Genomic DNA, 19,774 nt, shown 5'->3' on the forward strand with positions numbered 1-19,774 from the left:
TAATAAAAAGAATTGGTTATCAAGTTGGATGGAGTTGGGGAGGCAGGATAGCATTTGAGAAATTTAAAAACTTCAACAGACATGGTTTTGGGTAATCATTTTATTAATAATGCTAGCATTTTAAAATAAAAGGAATGGTCATTTGGCTGGTCTGACAGACAGGAACCTCACAGTATGGTCAAGACACTAAAAAGTCTACAAAACTTATTCAAAGAAGATTCTACTTACCATCAAAGCATGAAATGTGCCCACACTTATAGACAACACAAGATCCAAAAGACCTGAAAGACAATTAGCTCTTGCTACAAGAGAACTCAGCAGGTATCATATCTAAATAGCAGCCCTGAGTGAAACAAGGCTGGAAAATGAAGGTCAGCTTATTGAAATTGGAGCTGGCCATACATTTTTATGGAGTGGCTGCAGTGAAGGGGAGGTTTTGTAATAAAAAAATGATCTAGTCAACAATCTTGAACTCTTACCAAGAGAAATGAATAACATAATGAAATTTCCTGGATGTTGCAAACATTGGCATCTAATATGCTATGTGACTATAAAGAGAAGAGACGGACAGGATGTGAGAGTGACAAAGGCAATGTATGGTACAGAGTGCTGGACTCATTCTTTCTAAGCCTAAATAATCACATTCAACCAAAGCGGTGACCCTAAAGTAAAATGATTACTAGAAGAATTAATGTCAAGAGACTAGAGTGTCTCTCTGAGCAGGAACAGTTTGTTGCTAACTTGGAGGGAAAACTGAACCAACACACAGTTGGCAACAGGGGAGCAGAAAAAGAGTGGGCAACTTTCAGAGATTTGGTGTACAGAAATGCATTTATTTATCTGGGTCAGAACACTCGTGAACATCAAGACAGGTTTGATGAAAATGATGGGGAGATAGAGAAGCTGTTAAATGAAAAATGAGAACACCACAGGATTTACCAGTAGGATAGTTCATCTGTTTCTAAGAAGGCACCATCAAAAGTAAAGTACAAGTGAAACTTAGAGAGATGCAAGACTCTTGGCTCAGTAAGAAGGAAAAATGCTCTTATGATGCCCTGAAGGCTATTTATTGGCCAAAGACATATGGTGCACCTCAACTACTCAGAGCTGATAGGAGTCACATTGATTAATGATAGGGACATGAACCTAGAGAGGTGGTTTTTTTTTAGGTTTTTGCAAGGCAAATGGGGTTAAGTGGCTTGCCCAAGGCCACACAGCTAGGTAATTATTAAGTGTCTGAGACCGGATTTGAACCCAGTTACTCCTGACTCCAGGGCCGGTGCTTTATTCACTGAGCCACCTAGCCACCCCTAGAGAGATGTTCTTAACAGACCATCATCAATCAATGCAGAAGTCATTGGCCATTTACCATCAGTCCTTAGATGAAGTTCCAATTGAAGAAGAGGTTTTGCATGCCATCAAGCCCCTTTCAAATGGCAAAGCACCTGGTGCTGATTTTATTCCATCTGAGATCTGCAAAGTGGGGGTTCCATTGCTCATCCAAAAGTTGATTGAAAGTTTCCAGCTTATATGGCACAAAGAGGTTATCCTCCAAGAATTCAAGGATGGGGGCAGCTATGTGGTGCAGTGGATAGAGCACTGGCCCTAGAGTCAGGAGTACCTGGGTTCAAATCCGGCCTCAGACACTTAATAATTACCTAGCTGTGTGGCCTTGGGCAAGCCACTTAACCCCATTGCCTTGCAAAAAATAAAAAAAGAATTCAAGGATGCCTCCACTGTCTATCTCTATAAAAGTAAAGGGAATAGACTGTCCTCAGACAATCACAAGGGTATTTCTCTTTAGTCATTGCTGGTAAGATTCTTTCCAGAGTACTTCTGAATAGGCTAATCTTTCACCTGGAAGATGGTCATCTTCCTGAGAGCCAGTGTGTCTTCAGAAAGGGTTGAAGAACACTGGATATGGTATTTACTGCCTAACAGCTCCAGGAAAAGTGCCAGGAGCAGATCAGAAGTCTATTTATAACATTTATAGATTTGCCCAAGGCCTCTGATATTGTCATACACTAATGAGGGTTTATGGAAAATTATGTCAAAATCTGGTTTCCTGGAGAAATTCATCAGTACTGTACATCAATTTCATGATGGCATGCTTGCCCCGATTCTGGATAGTGAGTGGTGCTCTTGAGATTTCCCAGTCACCAATGGAATGAAACAAGGATGTGTCCTTGCTCCCATGCCTTTTATCATGATGTTTTCAACAATGCTATCAAATGCCTTCATTGAGGATGAACATAGCCTCAAGGTCAGTTACCACACTGATTGTAAAGTCTTCAACTGGAAAAGGTTACAATCCAAGACTAAAGTGGAAGGAGTGTTGGTGTATGATCCTCCATTTGCAGATGATTGTGCACTCAATGTAGCCTCTGAAGCTGAGATGCATCAAAGTATGGATCAAATCTTTACTGCTTGTGCTAGTTTTGACCTAATAATTAACACCAGGTGCTCCATCAGCCAGTACTACACCATTCATATGAGGGAAGCATTGGTTACAGCAAATGGAAAAGTTTATTTACCTTGGCTACTTGCCACCTTTCCAGGGAGGTATACATTGACAAAGAAGTTGACACTCACATTGCCAGAACCAGTTAGGTATTTGTGAGTCTCCCAAAGAAAGTGTGGGAGAGAAGAGGTATTAGACTAAGTACCAAATGGAAGATCTACAGAGCTATTAATAGTGATGACCTCATTACCATTTGACTGTGAAATCTGGACAATCTACCAGCACCATGTCAGGAAACCGAATTGTTTCCATTTAAATTGTCTTAGGATGATTCTGAAGATAACCTAAAAGGAGAAGATACCAGACACTAAGGTCCTTTCTTGAACTAAACTTCCAAGCATTCCAACATTACTACAGAGAGAGCACCTACAATGCACTGGGTACATTGTTGGAATGCCAGAATTATGCTTGCCAAAAAGACTATTTTATAGAGAACTCACATAGGGCAAGTGCTCACAAGGGAGTCAGAAGGAGCAATCCTGGGACACTCTGAAGGTCTCTCTGTTTTTTTGAATTTTTTTTTAATTTTTTCAAGGTCACACAGCTAAGTAAGAATTAGGTATCTGACATCAAATTTGAACTCAGATACACCTGACTTTAGGGTTGGTGCTCTATACATTGTGCCACATATCTGCCTCAGAAGTTTTCTCTTAAGAAATTTAGAATTGATTGTACAGAATGGGAGACACTGGCACAGGACCCCTTAGCATGATATACCCTTAGAGAGGGTGCTGAACTCAATGAGAAAGGTAGAATTGAAGTAGTTCAAAGGAAACATGAGATATGAAGTTTAGAATAAACACCCAGGTGTTCACATGGACTATTTGTGCCTGACTTGTGGTAGAGCATTTCAAGCTCATATTGACCTGATCAGCTATAGTGGGACATACTCTAATTTGTCTCAAACACAGTGATGTCATTTTGGTCTTCTTTGGTAATGAAGGACAATAACCAACCAACTCAGTGAAACTGAGTTTAATTCTTCAGGGGGGAAAAAATGATCATTCAATGAAATAGAGGACTTTCAAGCTTTCCTTTTAAGGAGAGGAAAGTATACTAGAGAATATTTCAGTGAAGATCAATGGAGAATCAACATAAATGATTTTATCTGTAGTGGATACTACAGACTGCAATAGGGATTTGAATTGACTCCAAATTCAATAGGAGTCACCAGTGTGTCATGGCAGCACATAAGGCTTATATAACCTTAGATTGCATTAATACATAGATGGTATCTAATTAAGGAAATGTGATAGTTTTTCTGTTCTCTGTCAGATCACATCTGACTGATGATTTAGTTCTGGTCAACATATTTAAGAAAGACTTACCATTGATAAAATGAAGTGGGTTTAGGGAAGGAAGCCAGATGGTGAAAACTTGGATAGTAGGAAGAAAATGAGCTAGATTGCAACTGGGAAGTTTTGCAATTTCTTTAATGGTCCAAAACTTTTCCGTAAAACTGAGTCTAGTCTTATTAACAAATGATGGTCTATGGTTGTGAAACCTAGAATATGGCATTCTTCAAAGAAGTCAAGTTGTAAAAGGCAACAGAGGGACTCATATTAAGTGTTTAAGTTGCAGGAGATTACCAATGTAGAATAGTGTGGGAGAAGCAAGACATTATCAGAGAAATGTATGACTAGAAAATGAATTAGGCCAGTCACATTGTAAGAGTGAGAAGTAACTGATGCACAGCTCATGTGCTTTATTGAAACTCATGCAAGACCAGAAATACTGTGGGTAGAATATTTATGGGAAGAAAGCCACAAGGTGAAAAAGCATGATAGGGCTGTACCACTGAAGAGAGAATCTGCTTTGTTGACATCACAGATTTAGCAAAACAAAGAGGTAAGATAACCCCTCAGATCTTTATCACTACCTTTGGACCTCAAACCTTTATGGCGCCCATAGGACATGTGTGCCAGTATATCTTAACATCTCCTGAAACTCCACAAACCTAGAAGAAAGTTTAGCATCTTTTTTTTTTAGTTTTTTTTTTTGCAAGGCAAATGGGGTTAAGTGGCTTGCCCAAGGCCACACAACTAGGTAATTATTAAGTGTCTGAGACCAGATTTGAACCCAGGTACTCCTGACTCCAGGGCTGGTGCTTTATCCACTGCACCACCTAGCCGCCCCTCTGTTTAGCATCTTTTAAACCTGCTTCTTGTTCTGATTTTTCTATTTCTGTCAGGGGCACATTTATTCATCTATATAGGCCACCATGTTTGAAACCTTGGTTTCAAACTTTTGAAATCAAAACTTTTGGTCTCAAGAATCTTTAACCGTATTATACAAGTAATCCTGTCTTTTATCTTTGCTCTTTCCAATACATACCACAATGATCAGTCTAATTTATGTAGAGATTTAGTTATAATTCTTTGTTCAAAAATCCTTCTGTGACTTCTTTTTTTTAGTTTATTTCTTTTTTGTTGTTGTTGCTGTTGTTTTTTATTAAAGATATTATTTGAGTTTTACAATTTTCTCCCAATCTTTCTTCCCTCCCCCCACCCTCACCCCCCAGAGAGCACTCCGTCAGTCTTTACTGTGTTTCCATGTTGTACCTTGATCCAAATTGGGTGTGATGAGAGAGAAATCATGCCCTTAAAGAGAACAGAATTCTCAGAGGTAACCAGATCAGACAATAAGATATCTGATTTTTTTTTCAAATTAAAGGGAATAGTCCTTGTACTTTGTTCAAACTCCACAGCTACTTATCTGGATACAGATGGTACTCTCCTTTGCAGACAGCCAAAAATTGTTCCCAGTTGTTGCACTGATGGAATGAGCAAGTCCTTCAAGGTTGAACATCACTCCCATGTTGCTGTTAGGGTGTATAGTGTTTTTCTGGTTCTGCTCATCTCACTCAGCATCAGTTCATGCAAATCCCTCCAAGTTTCCCTGAAATCCTGTCCCTCTGGGTTTCTAATAGAACAATAGTGTTTCATGACATACATATACCACAGTTTGCTAAGCCATTCCCCAATTGAAGGACATTTACTGGATTTCCAATTCTTTGCCATCACAAACAGGGCTGCTGTAAATATTTTTGTACAAGTAATGTTTTTACCCTTTTTCCTCATCTCTGCAGGGTATAGACCCAGTAGTGGTATTGCTGGGTCAAAGGGTATGCACATTTTTGTTGCCCTTTGGGCATAGTTCCAAATAGCTCTCCAGAAGGGTTGGATGAGTTCACAGCTCCACCAACAGTGTAATAGTGTCCCAGATTTCCCACATCCCTTCCAACAATGATCATTATCCTTCCTGGTCAAACTGGCCAATCTGAGAGGTGTGAGGTGGTACCTCAGAGAAGCTTTAATTTGCATTTCTCTAATAATTAATGATTTAGAGCATTTTTTCATATGGCTATGGATTGCTTTGATCTCCTCATCTGTAAAATGCCCTTGCATATCCTTTGACCATTTGTCAATTGGGGAATGGCTTTTTGTTTTAAAAATATGACTCAGTTCTCTGTATATTTTAGAAATGAGTCCTTTGTCAGAATCATTAATTGTAAAGATTGTTTCCCAATTTACTACTTTTCTTTTGATCTTGATTACATTGGTTTTATCTGTGCAAAAGCTTTTTAATTTAATGTAATCGAAATCATCTAATTGGTTTTTGGTGATGTTCTCCAACTCTTCCTTAGTTATAAACTGTTCCCCTTTCCATAGATCTGACAGATAGACTAGTCCTTGATCTTCTAATTTGCTTATAGTATTGTTTTTTATGTCTATGTCCTGTAACCATTTGGATCTTATCTTGGTAAAGGGTGTGAGGTGTTGGTCTAATCTAAGTTTCTTCCATACTAACTTCCAATTATCTCAGCAGTTTTTATCAAAGAGGGAGTTTTTATCCCAGTGGCCAGACTCTTTGAGTTTATCAAACAGCAGATTACTATAATCCCCTCCTGCTTTTACACCTAGTCTATTCCACTAGTCCACCACTCTATTTCTTAGCCAATACCAAACAGTTTTGATGACTAATGCTTTATAATATAATTTTAGATCGGGTAGTGCTAAGCCACCTTCGTTTGCATTTTTTTCATTAAGCTCCTGGCAATTCTTGACTTTTTATTTCTCCATATGAATTTACTTAACATTTTTTCTAACTCATTAAAGTAATTTTTTGGAATTTTGATTGGTAGGGCACTAAACAGATAGTTTAGTTTTGGTAGAATTGTCATTTTTATTATATTAGCTCTCCCTATCCATGAGCAGTTGACGTTTGTCCAGTTATTTAAATCTGATTTAATTTGTGTGAGAAGTGTTTCATAATTGTTTTCAAAAAGATTCTGAGTCTGTCTTGGCAAATAGACTCCCAAGTATTTTATATTGTCTGAGGTTACTTTGAATGGGATTTCTCTTTCTAGCTCTTCCTGCTGTTTCTTGCTAGACATATATAGAAAAGTTGAGGATTTATGGGGGTTTATTTTATAACCTGCAACTTTGCTAAAATTGCTAATTGTTTCCAGTAGTTTTTTAGATGATTTCTTGGGATTCTGTAGGTAGACCATCATGTCATCTGCGAAGAGTGAGAGTTTTGTCTCTTCCTTCCCAATTCTAATTCCTTCAATTTCTTTTTCTTCTCTAATTGCTGATGCACATTTCTAATACAATATTGAATAGTAGTAGTGATAGTGGGCACCCCTTTTTGACCCCTGATCTTACTGGGAATGCCTCTAGCTTCTCCCCATTGAATATAATGCTTGTTGATGGTTTCAGATAGATACTGCTAATTATTTTAAGGAACAGTCCATTTATTCCTACACTCTCTAGTGTTTTTAATAGGAATGGATGCTGTATTTTGTCAAAAGCTTTTTCAGCATCTATTGATATGGTCATATGATTTCTGATAGGTTTGTTATTGATATAATTGAGTATACTAACAGTTTTCATAATATTGAACCAACCCTGCCTTCCTGGAATAAATCCTACTTGATCATAATGTATTATCCTAGTGATGACTTGTTGTAGTCATTTTGCTAAGATTTTATTTAGGATTGTTGCATCTATATTCATGAGGGAAATAGGTCTATAATTTTCTTTCTCTGTTTTAACACTTCCTGGTTTAGGTAACAGTACCATATTGGTTTCATAGAAAGAGTTAGGCAGAGTTCCATCTTTCCCTATTTTTCCAAAGAGTTTATATAGGATTGGAACCAATTGTTCCTTAAATGTTTGGTAGAATTCACTTGTGAATCCATCAGGCCCTGGAGATTTTTTTTTTTAGGGAGTTAAATAATGGCTTATTGAATTTGTTTTTCTGAGATAGGGTTGTTTAGGTATTTAATCTCTTCTTCATTTAACCTGGGCAACTTATATTTTTGTAAATATTCTTCCATTTCACTTAGATTATCAAATTTATTGGCATAGAGTTGGGCAAAATAACTTTGAATTATTACTTTAATTTCCTCCTCATTGGTGGTGAGTTCACCTTTTTTATTTATAATACTAGCAATTTGGTTTCTTCTTTCTTTTTTTAAATCAAATTGACCAGAGGTTTATCAATTTTATTGGTTTTTTCATAATACCAACTTTTGGTTTTATTTATGAATTCAATAGTTTTTTTGTTTTCAATTTTATTAATTTCTCCTTTAATTTTTAAAATTTCTAATTTGGTATTTGATTGGGGATTTTTGATTTGTTCTTTCTCTAATTTTTTTAGTTGCATGTTTAGTTCATTGATTTCCTCTTTCTCCAATTTATTCATATAAGCATTTAGAGCTACAATATATCCCCTGAGAGTTGCTTTGAATGAATCCCATAGGCTTTGGTATGTTGTTTCATTATTATCATTATCTAGGATAAAATGGTTAATTCTTTCTATAATTTGTTTTTTGGCCCACTCATCTTTTAAAATGAGGTTATTCAGTTTCCAATTTGCTCTGGGTCTATATCTCCTTGGCCCAGTATTGCACATGACTTTTATTGCATTGTGATCTGAGAAAGATGAATTCACTATTTCTGCCTTTCTGCAGTTGATTATTAGGTTTTTATGTCCTAGTACATGGTCAATTTTTGTATAAGTTCCATGTACTGCAGAGAAAAAGGTATATTCCTTTCTATCCCCATTCAGTTTCCTCCATAAGTCTACCATATCTGATTTTTCTAACAATCTATTTACCTCCCTAATTTCTTTCTTGTTTGTTTTATGATTTGATTTATCTATATCTGAGAGTGGGAGGTTGAGGTCTCCTACTGGTAGAGTTTTTTCTGTCTATGTCTTGCTGTAATTCTTTCAGCTTCTCCTCTAAGAATGTGGGTGCTATCCCACTGGGTGCATATACGTTCAATATTGAAATGACTATTGTCTATGGTACCTTTTAGGAGGATAAAGTTTCCTTCCTTATCTCTTTTAACACTATCTATTTTTGCTGCTGCTTTGTCTGAGATAAGGATTGCTATCCCTGCTTTTTTACTTCAGCTGAAGCAAAATATATTTTGCTCCAACCTTTTACCTTTACTCTATATGTATCTCTCTGCTTCAAATGAGTTTCTTGTAAGCAGCATATTGTAGGATTCTGCTTTTTAATCCACTCTGCTATTTGCTTACGTTTTAAGGGAGAGTTCATCCCATTCACATTCAAGGTTATGATTACTAATTCTTTATTGCCCTCTGTGCTATCTTCCCTCTGTTTGTATTTTCCCCCTTCCCCCCTTTTATCGATATTCCCCAGTATTTTGTTTTTGAATACCACCCCCTTCAGTATGTTTGCCCTCCTATATCACACCCTCCCCTTTCTTTCCCCTTTCCCCTTTTCCCTTTTCCCTTCCCTTCCTTTTGTTATTTCCCCTTATTTCCTCCACCCCCCTTCCCTTTCTCCATCCCCCCTCCCCTTTTCCCCTTTAATACTTGAAAGGTTAGATGTTTTATAAGTTTACTGAGTATGTATAGGTTGACTTTAAGCCTAGTCTGATGAGAAGAAGATTCAGGTGTTTCTCCTATGCTCCCTTCTTCCCCTCTATTACCATAGGTTTTTTGTACCTCTTAGTGTAATGAGATTTGTCCCATTCAATCACCTCCCTCCTCCTGTCTCTTTCCTGTCCCCCTTTTTAGGGAGGTAGTGTATTTTTTTAGATCATTCTATCTAGGTCATAGAAAATTCTGAGTGTCTGTCCCTTCTAGCTCAGTATATTCTATTGGATAGAGTCAAAATTCCTGAGAGTTATTAGAGTCTTTCTCCCAAGTGGGGTTAAAGCCAGTTACATCCCATTAGATAGCAGTCTCATGGATAGGTCATGGATGTCCATCATTTCTGGCTAGGTGTATTCTCTCTGTTAGAGTTACATTTCTCAGGATTTATGAGAGTCTCTTCCCCCACCCCATTCTGGAATATAGCCAGTTTCAATTTACTGGATTGCATTTCTTTTCCTTTTACCGCCCCCCCCCCCCTTTAACCTTTTCATGTGTCTCTTGAACCTCTTGTTTGATATCTAAATTTTCTGTTTAGCTCTGGTCTTTTCATCAGAAATTTTTGGAATTCTTCCATTTCATTAAATGTCCATCTTTTTCCCTGGAAGAGAAGGCTCAGCTTTGCAGGAGAGTAGATTCTTGGCTGCATCCCAAGTTCCTGTGCTCTTTGAAATACCTCATTCCAGGCCCTTCGATCCCTTAAAGTTGATGCAGCCAGGTCCTGCGTGATCCTTACTGTGGCTCCTTGATATTTAAATGGCTTCTTTCTGGCTGCTTGCAGGATTTTCTCTTTTATCTGATAGTTCTGCAGTTTGGCCACAGCATTCCTTGGTGTTTTCATTTTAGGATCTTTTTCTGGTGGGTATCGATGTACTCTTTCAATAACTACTTTGCCCTGATTCCATGATATCAGGGCAGTTTTCCATCACTAGATCCTGTAATATTAAGTCCAGGCTTTTTTTCTCTTCAGTGTTTTCAGGAAGTCCTATAATTTTCAGGTTGCCCCTCCTCGATCTATTCTCGAGGTCAGTGGTTTTGTTGATGAGGTATTTTACATTTGCTTCTATTTTTTCTATTTTTTGATTTTGTTTAACTGACTCTTGCTGTCTCATGGAGTTATTAGTTTTTGTAGACTCCGTTCTTTTTTTGGGGGGAGGAGTTTTCTTCATTAACCTTTTGCAACTCCTTTTCCAATTGGTCAATTCTACTTTTGAAAGAGCTTTCCATTTGACCAATTGAGGTTTTGAGAGAATTAATTTCTTTTTGCAGTTGCTCATTTGAGGATCTGAGAGATTTATTCTCCTTTTGTGTTTGTCCAATTGTACTTTCTAAGGTTTTGTTTTCTTGTTGCATGGTAGTAATTGTCTCTCCCAAATTTTTAAGCTCCATCCTTATTTCTTCAAGGAAGTCTTTCTGTGCTGGAGACCAGATTGTATTCTCCTCAGAGGTTCCAGGTCTCTCTGAGTTGGGGTCTTTACCTTCCAGGAATTTTTCTATGGATCCACCTTTCTGCTGACCCTTCTTCATTATGTTAAGACCTTGAGTTGGGGGGGGGGCTGGTTCACCTGGGCTTGAGATCGCTAAAGGCTTTACTGAGTGCAGTTTCTCTGGCTGGCCAGTAGGAGGTGCTGGTTGCCCTCTCTGGAGTGTCTGTGACCTTGGTTTGGAGGACTTCTCCCTTTGCCAGAAGGGAGGAGTTGGAACTATTGAATTCTTTTGCCTTCAATCAATTGTGGGCTTTACCCTGGCCTGAGGTCATTCCTCAGCTGGGCTGGTTCTTCTGCTCACACACCTGGACCTGAGGCAGAAGTAGTTTGCATTTGTTTGGGAGGAGGCCTCTGTGCAATGGAGGTGTGGACTCAGAGTTTCTCAGACCTGAGGAGCCCAGGGATGGTGTCCGCAGCTCTCCTGCACCAGACCTCTCCCTGCAGCCCCTTCCCCAAGCTCCAGGGGGACAGCACCAACACCAGTGCCTCTGCTTCCCTGCAGACCCAAGCCCCTTTCGTACAGCCCTACCGCTGATCCAGCAGGTCCGGCTCTCGGGCAATTCAGCTGTTAATCTGACTGATCCCGGGCTGATCTTCCCTGGGAGCCCAGACTCACCTGCCTGTACTCAGCCAAGGCTGTTGCGGGAGACAAATCCTGAGGTAGATTTTCCTCTCCTGGCTTTTCTTTCTGGGTTTCCTGGTTCGGAATTCTTTTAAGAGGTTTGTTTCATGTGATAGATGGGGAAGAGATCAGGAGACTTTAGAACTGTGCCTGTTTTCTCTCCGCCATCTTGGCTGGAAGTCCTGTGACTTCTTTCTATTTTTTTTAGGTTTTTTCCAAGGAAAATGGGGTTAAGTGGCTTGCCCAAGGCCACACAGCTAGGTCAATATTAAGTGTCTGAGACCGGATTTGAACCCAGGTACTCCTGACTCCATGGCTGGTGCTTTATCCACTGCGCCACCTAGCCGCCCCCCTTCTGTGACTTCCAGTTGTCAATTAGTCAATAAACATTTCCTGTTATATGTCAGGTCCTATATTAAATTCTAGGGATACAAAAAGGGACACATGACAGTCCCTGCTCTAAAGCAGTTTACAATCTGTTGCTGTTTGCCATTCATTTTCTTTTCTTTTTTTTTAGGTTTTTTTTTTTTTTGCAAGGCAAATGGGGTTAAGTGGCTTGCCCAAGGCCACACAGCTAGGTAATTAGTAAGTGTCTGAGACCGGATTTGAACCCAGGTACTCCTGACTCCAAGGCTGGTGCTTTATCCACTACGCCACCTAGCCGCCCTGCCATTCATTTTCAAAGAGGCCCAATGAATATCATGGCATGATGACTTGACTCATATATGACATGAATTTAAATGAGGCTGAGTGTCACCAAGTTGTCAGCCTCACTTTCTTCTCCAGAATCATCAAAGTCCAGGGGAAAGACAAAGGTCAAGATGTCTGGCAATGGCCTAGGATGCAGTAGATGACTTTGGTGTCTTTGATGTTTGAACAAACTCTAAGTATTCCACATTGACTGCTTCAGTTTCTTTTTATGAGCATTGGAACAAATGGTTCTCATTCACTCATTCATTTGAGGGAAGTTTTCACATGCTTGGGGTAGACACCCCTTTAACTCAAGATCGTTTGAGGTCAGCCAGTTACCCTCAACTTGGTTTAACCCTGCTGCTGAGGCAATTTTATCAGGGTGTGGCTCATGCTATAGTTTCTTAGAACCACAAGTGAAAGTTGGATGAAAGTGTGTGGACACCAAAAATGCATGAGAAGCCCTGAAAAGATGTGAGTAAATCCTCACACCAGAGGTGCTAGTCTTCCTTAAAAACCCAAACATCCTACTTACAAACTAATGGGGAAGAGGGATGTAAGGTATGTTCAAGAAAGACTCATATTTCTGGTTTGAGTGCTGCTGAGCTCTTTTCAGGGCTGCTTTCCTTCTTTAATGTCCACTTGAGCCACTAAACTCTCACATGTGGCTCAACTGTAGCATGTACAACTGTAGCATGTAAACCATTTTGGCAGGTGGGCTAAAATAAGTTTAGGGTAATTGAGGAAGTGAGTTGTGGAAGCACATGAAGTCTTCCACTGGTGGAATGGGCAGATGAATATACTTTGTTCCAGTGACCATGAAGCTAGCTGAAGCTGGTGCTGTGAAGCACTTAGAACTTGGTTAAACATTGAAGAAGCCAAGGTCATCTACTGCATCTAGAGCTGTCACCAGTTGACTTTACTGTCTTGCTATGTTGGATCATGTTGACTTTGGAAAAGAGTGTGAGGTGTATGACCTCACAGCTCTACCTCACTTAAATCTAATTGGCAGACAACAAAAGACATCACCCATACTTTACCATTCCTCAAAGTACTATGGTGACAGAAAAGTGACAAAGCAGCAGGTGCAGATACACTGGGAGCTGTAGTCATAACCCTGCACAGAGGCAGCCCCCTGGGTGACCTAACAGCTTTTTCAAGGCTAGCACTACTCACTTCCTGATATGAGGAAGGGGCTAGAAAAGGTTCCCCCAAAATTGTCTGCTTACCTAACCCTGATTATTGCACAGTGTGGTTAAGACAAAAAAAATCTACAAAAAGTTCTTCAAAGAAGATTCCAATCATCATTGGTTCATGGAACCTGTGCACACTCATAGATAACATAAAATCCAAAAGACCTGAAAGATGAACAACTATTTTGCAAGATAACTCAGCAGGTATCATATCCAAATAGAAGCCCTGAATGAAACAAGGCCAGCAAATGAAATGCAACTTACTTAAATTGGATGCCCATTTTTCTGGAGTGGTCACAGGCAGTGATGGAAAGTGATGTGAAGCTGGGGTAGGTTTTTCAAACAAAACTAATCTAGTCAACAATCTTGTTTGCCTACCAAAAGAGGTGAATGACAGGCTCATGACTATGAGATTACCACTTCTAGGAAAATTCCATGTCAACATTATCAGTGCCTATGCTCCCACCTTGAAGAACTCTGATGGAATCTAAGAAAAATTTTATGAAGACCTGGAGACCCTTATCATCAACAGAGGATAAGTTTATAATTCTGGGTGACTTTAATACTAAAGTAGGCTACCAGATATGTCAGGGAGTCTTTGGGAGGAATGAAGTTGGAAATAGCAGCAGTAATAGTCAACTACTTCTGAAGCCTTGTGTATCTCATGACCTTATCATCACAAACACTGTCTTCTATTTACCTAAATGCAATAAAACTTCCTGGATGTATCCTCACTGCAAACATTGGCATCTATTAAACTATGTGATTGTAAGGAGAAGAAAGACAGAATATGACAGTGACAAAGGCAATGAGTGGTGCAGAGTGCTGGAAGGATCACAGACTCATTCTTTCCAAGCTAAATGTTCACATTCAATCAAATTGGCAGCCCCAAGGCAAAATGACTACTAGAAGAATTAACAAGAGATTAGAGTGTCTTTCTGAGCAGGAACAGTTTGTTGCTAACTTGGAGGGAAAACTGAGCCAATATACAGTTGGTAATAGTGGAGTAGAAAAAGAATGGGCAATTTTCAGAGATTTGGTGTACAGCACTGCCTTTGTTCATCTGGATTAGAATACTTGTAAGCCTCAAGACAGGTTTGATGAAAATGATGGAGAAGTACAGAAACAGCTAAATGAAATGAGAACTCTAGAGGGTTTATGAGCAGGATGGTTAAGCCATTTCTAAGAAGGAAGTATTTAATTCCATCAAAAGTAAAGTATAATTGGGGCATCTAGGTGGGCTAGGTGGCATAGTGGATAAAGCACCGGCCTTGGAGTCAGGAGTACCTGGGTTCAAATCTGGTCTCAGACACTTAATAATTACCTTGCTGTGTGGCCTTGGGCAAGTCACTTAACCCCATTTGCCTTGCAAAAAAAAACCCTAAAAAAAAGTAAAGTATAATCAAATCTTAGAGAGATGAAGGACTCTTGACTCAGTGAGAAGGCAGATGATATTCAGTTTTATGCAGATAGTAACAGACCAAAATGCTTTTATTATGCCTTGAAGTCTACTTATGAGCCAAAGGCCTATGGTGCATCTCAACTACTCAGTGATGATGGATCTACATTGATCAACAACAGGGACTTGATCCCAGAGAGATGGGCTGAACACTTCCATAATGTTCTTAACAGCCTATCATCAATCAATGTAGAAGTCACTGACCGTTTACCTCAAGTTGAAATAAACCAGTCCCTAGCTGAAGTTCCAACTGAAGAAGAGGTTTCCAATGCCATTAAGCTCCTCTCAAGTGGCAAAGCACCCTGTGCTGATTCTATTCTAGCTGAGATCTACAAGGTGGGGGGGGGGTCTATTGCTCATCCAAAAACTGATTGAAATTTTCCAGGTTATATGGCATTAAGAATCCAAGGATGGGGGCAGCTAGGTGGCACAGTGGATAAAGCACCGGCCCTGGAGTCAGGAGCACCTGGGTTCAAATCCGGTCTCAAGACACTTAAAGATTACCTAGCTGTGTGGCCTTGGGCAAACCAAAAAAACCTAAAAAAGAAAAAGAATCCAAGGATGCTTCCACTGTACGTCTCTATAAAGGTAAAGGGAGTAGATTGTCCTGTGACAATCACAGGAGTATTTCTCTTTAGTCATTGCTGGTAAGATTCTTGCCAGAGTTCTTCTGAATAGGCTGATCCTTCACCTGGAAGTTAGTCACCTTCCCGAGAGCCAGTGTGGCTTCAGAAAGGGTTGAGGAACAATCTATATGGTATTTGCTGCCACACAACTCCAGGAAAAATGTCAGGAGCAGAACAGTATTTGACATTTGTGGATCTGACCAAGGTCTTTGATACTGTCATTCATGAGGATTTATGGAAAATTATGAATTTTGTTTCCTGGAGAAATTCATCAGTATTGTATATCAATTTCATGATGGCATGCTTGCCCCAGTTCTGGATAGTGGATGATACTCTTGAGATTTCCTGGTCACCAATGGAGTGAAACAAGGATGTATTCTTGCTCCCATGCCTTTTATCATGATGTTTTCAACAACGTTATCAAATGCCTTCACTGAGGATGAGCATAGCCTCAAGGTCAGTTACCACACCATTGGCAAATTTTTCAACTTGAAAAGGCTACGAGCCAAGACCAAAGTGGAGGAAGTGTTGGTGCATGATCTATTTGCAGATGATTGTGCCCTCAAAGCAGCCTCTGAAGCTGAGATGCAACAAAGTATGGATTGATTCTCTGCTACTTGTTCTAATTTTGGTCTAATAATTAACACCACGAAAATGCAGGTGCTCCATCAGTCAGCACTATACCACCCACATGTGGAACCATTGATTACAGCAAACGGAGAAGTTTGGAGTATTGTGGACAAGTTCACTTATCTTGTCAGTATTTTTCTAAGGAGGTACACATCAACAATGAGGTTGACACCTGCATTGCCAGAACTATTTCAGATTTTGGGAATCTCTTAAAGAAAGCATGAGAGAGAAAAGGTATTAGACTAACTACCAAACTGAAGGTCTACAGAACTGTTAACAGTGATGACTTCAGTGCTGTCTGCCTGTGAAACCTGGACAGTCTACAAGCACCATGTCAGGAAACTGAATTGCTTCCATTTAAATTGTCTTAGGATGATTCTGAAGAACACCTGGAAGGAGAAGATACCAGATACTGAAGGCTTTTCTTGAGCTAAACTGCCAAGCATTCCAACATTACTACAGAGAGAGCAACTATGATGGACTGATTGTGTTGTTAGAGTGCCAAAAAAGTTATTTTACGGAGAACTCACACAGGACCAGTGTTCACAAGGGGGTCAGAAGAAGTGATGTAGGGATACCCTAAAGATCTCCCTTAAGAACTTTACAATTGATTGTACAGTATGGGAGACTGCTCAGCACGGCATGCCCTCATTGGTGAGAGTGCTGTGCTCTATGCCAAAGGCAGAGCAGTTCAAAGGAATCATGAGATATATAAGTTTAGTGTAAACATCCCAGGTGTTCATATGTACTATTTGTGCCTGACCTGTGGTAAAGCATTCTGAGCTCATATTAGTCTGATCAGTCACAACTGGACACACTGTAATTTGTTTCAAACACAGTGATGTCATTTTGGTCTTCTTTGATAACGAAGGACAATAACCAACCAACCAACCAACCAACCAACCAGCTAATGGGGAAGATTACATGTAAACCTACCTGGCAAGTTTATTATGAAACTTAAACAAGCAAATACATTTAAAACCTTTTACAAACTTTAAAACATTTTTAAATGTAAATAATTATTTTGGAACATTGTTACTTCTCTCAGTATTATAGAAATAGGATCAGAAATAGGCTTTTAGAAATTACAGTCATATGGGGCGGCTAGGTGGTGCAGTGGATAAAGCACCAGCCCTGGAGTCAGGAGTACCTGGGATCAAATTTGGTCTCAGACACTTAATAATTACCTAGCTGTATGGCCTTGGGCAAGCCACTTAACCCACTTGCCTTGCAAAAACCTAAAAAAAAATTACAGTCATATGAAGAAATCAAAGCGATCCATAGTCATATGAAAAATTGCTCTAAATCACTATTTATTAGAGAAATGCAAATTAAAGCATCTCTGAGGTACCACCTCACATCCCTCAGACTGGCCAATATGACCAGAAAGAACAATGATCAATGCTGGAAGGAATGTGGGAAATCTGGTACACTAATACATTGTTGGTGGAGTTGTGAACTCATCCAACCTTTCTGGAGAGCAATTTGGGATTAGGCCCAAAAGGCAACAGAAATGTGCATACCCTTTGATCAGCAATACCACTTCTGAGTCTATACCCTGAAGAGATTATGAAAAAGGGTAAAAACATCACTTGTACAAAAATATTCACAGCAGCCCTGTTTGTGGTGGCAAAGAATTGGAAATTAAGTAAATGTCCTTCAATTGGGGAATGGCTTAATAAATTGTGGTATATGTATATGATGGAACACTATTGTTCTATTAGAAACCAGGAGGCATGGGAATTCAGGGCAGCCTGGAGGGATTTGCATGAACTAATGCTGAGCAAGATGAGCAGAACCAGAACACTGCACACCCTAACAGCAACATGGAGGTGATGATCAACCTTAATGGACTTGCTCATCCCTTCAGTGCAACAATCAAGTAACAATTTGGGGATACTGTGATGGAGAATACCATCTGTATCCAGAGAAAGAATTGTGGAGTTTGAACAAAGACCAAAGACTGTTACCTTTAAATAAAAAAAAACCTATTAACTTATTATGTAATTTTGCTGTCTCTTATACTTTATTTTTTTCCCTTAAGGATAAGATTTCTCTCTCATCACATTCAACTTAGATCAATGTATGCCATGGAAACAATGACTGCCTTCTGTGGGGGTGGGGGAGGGAAGCGAGATTTAGGGGAAAATTGTAAAACTCAAAAAAAAAAATTTAAAGTGAAAAAAAAATTACAATCATATATTTAGACCTGGAAGGAATCTTAGATCATCCAGTCCAACCTCTCATCACTTTACAGATGAGGAAACTGGGGCTCAGAGAAGTTACAAAACTTCCCAATTTCTTGTATTTATTTTTTATCTTTTTTTGCAAAGCAATAGGGTTGAGTGACTTGCCCAAGGTCACACAGCTAGGTAATTATTATGTGTTTGATCCTAGATTTGAACTCAGGTCCTCCTGACTCCACAGCCAGTGCTCTATCCACTGTGTCACCTAGCTGCCCCTATTTTTATATCTTTTATATTTACTTATTTGTGTACATATTCCTATTGGTAGAATGCAATCTCCTTGATGGCAAGTACTTTTCATTTTTGTCTTTGCATCTTCAGAACAAAGCATAGTGACATAGTGACATAGTAAATAGGCACTTAATAAGATCCTCAACTAGCATAGTAATTAATTATTATGTTCATTATATAATTTAATTAGGAAGGACAGTTAGGTTGTACAATATGTAGAGAGGTGAACCTCAAGTCAGGAATACTCATCTTCCTGAGTTCAAATCCAGTCTCAGATACTAACTGTATGATCTTGGGCAAGTCACTTAATTCCATTTGCCTCATTTTCCCCATCTAAAAAAACGAGCAGGAGAAGGGAATGACAAACCTCCAGCAAACTTTGCCAAGAAAACCCCAAATGGGGTCACAAAGTTGAAAATGACTGAAAAAAATGACTGAACAACACTAAATGTTTGTTGAGGCAACTCATCTAACCTCCCAGGGCCTCCATTTCTCCTGTAAAATGAAGTGGTGGAACTAAATGCTTTCTGAGGTCCCTTCTGGCTTTAGAATGACCAACTATATGAATAATCATAAATGAGCTCCCTTTGTTATACATGAAAAAGTTACTACTTCATTATGGTCACAAGGTGGTGTTGTAGGCTTGGGCAAACTGGTTCCCATGGTCATGAAAACTGGCTCTAAACAGGGTTCTCACTGCATCCTAGGCTAGACTGCCAACTTCCAGAAGTTGAAATCAGCAAATATACAATCAATGCTTCAAGCTGGTTATTTTATCTTGGCCTTAATATCAAAGAATTAAGTTGTAAGAGACCTAAGGGGCAAACTCTTTCATTTGACAGATGAAACAGCCTTGTGGAGGTTAAGTGTGTGCACAACAAGGCTACATATGTAGTAAGCATCAAAGGCACCCTCTGACTCCCAAGTCAAGTGCTCTTTCCGCTGTGCTTTGCCATCTTCATCAGCTTTCCTCTTCAATAAAATGGACTAATTTGGAGGTCTGTAGCTTCTCTGGTAGGAGGGACATGTTGTCACGTGTTAGCAAGAGTGCTGAAGCTGAACTTAGAAAACTTGGATTGAAATCTCAGTTCTCTTACTCTGTTATTTCCCTCTTTGCATCTCAGTTTCCTTCTCTTTATAGCATAGTGGCCACCTTG

Source organism: Macrotis lagotis, chromosome 1 (genome assembly GCF_037893015.1).
Source record: "Macrotis lagotis isolate mMagLag1 chromosome 1, bilby.v1.9.chrom.fasta, whole genome shotgun sequence".
NCBI classification, from domain to species: domain Eukaryota; kingdom Metazoa; phylum Chordata; class Mammalia; order Peramelemorphia; family Peramelidae; genus Macrotis; species Macrotis lagotis.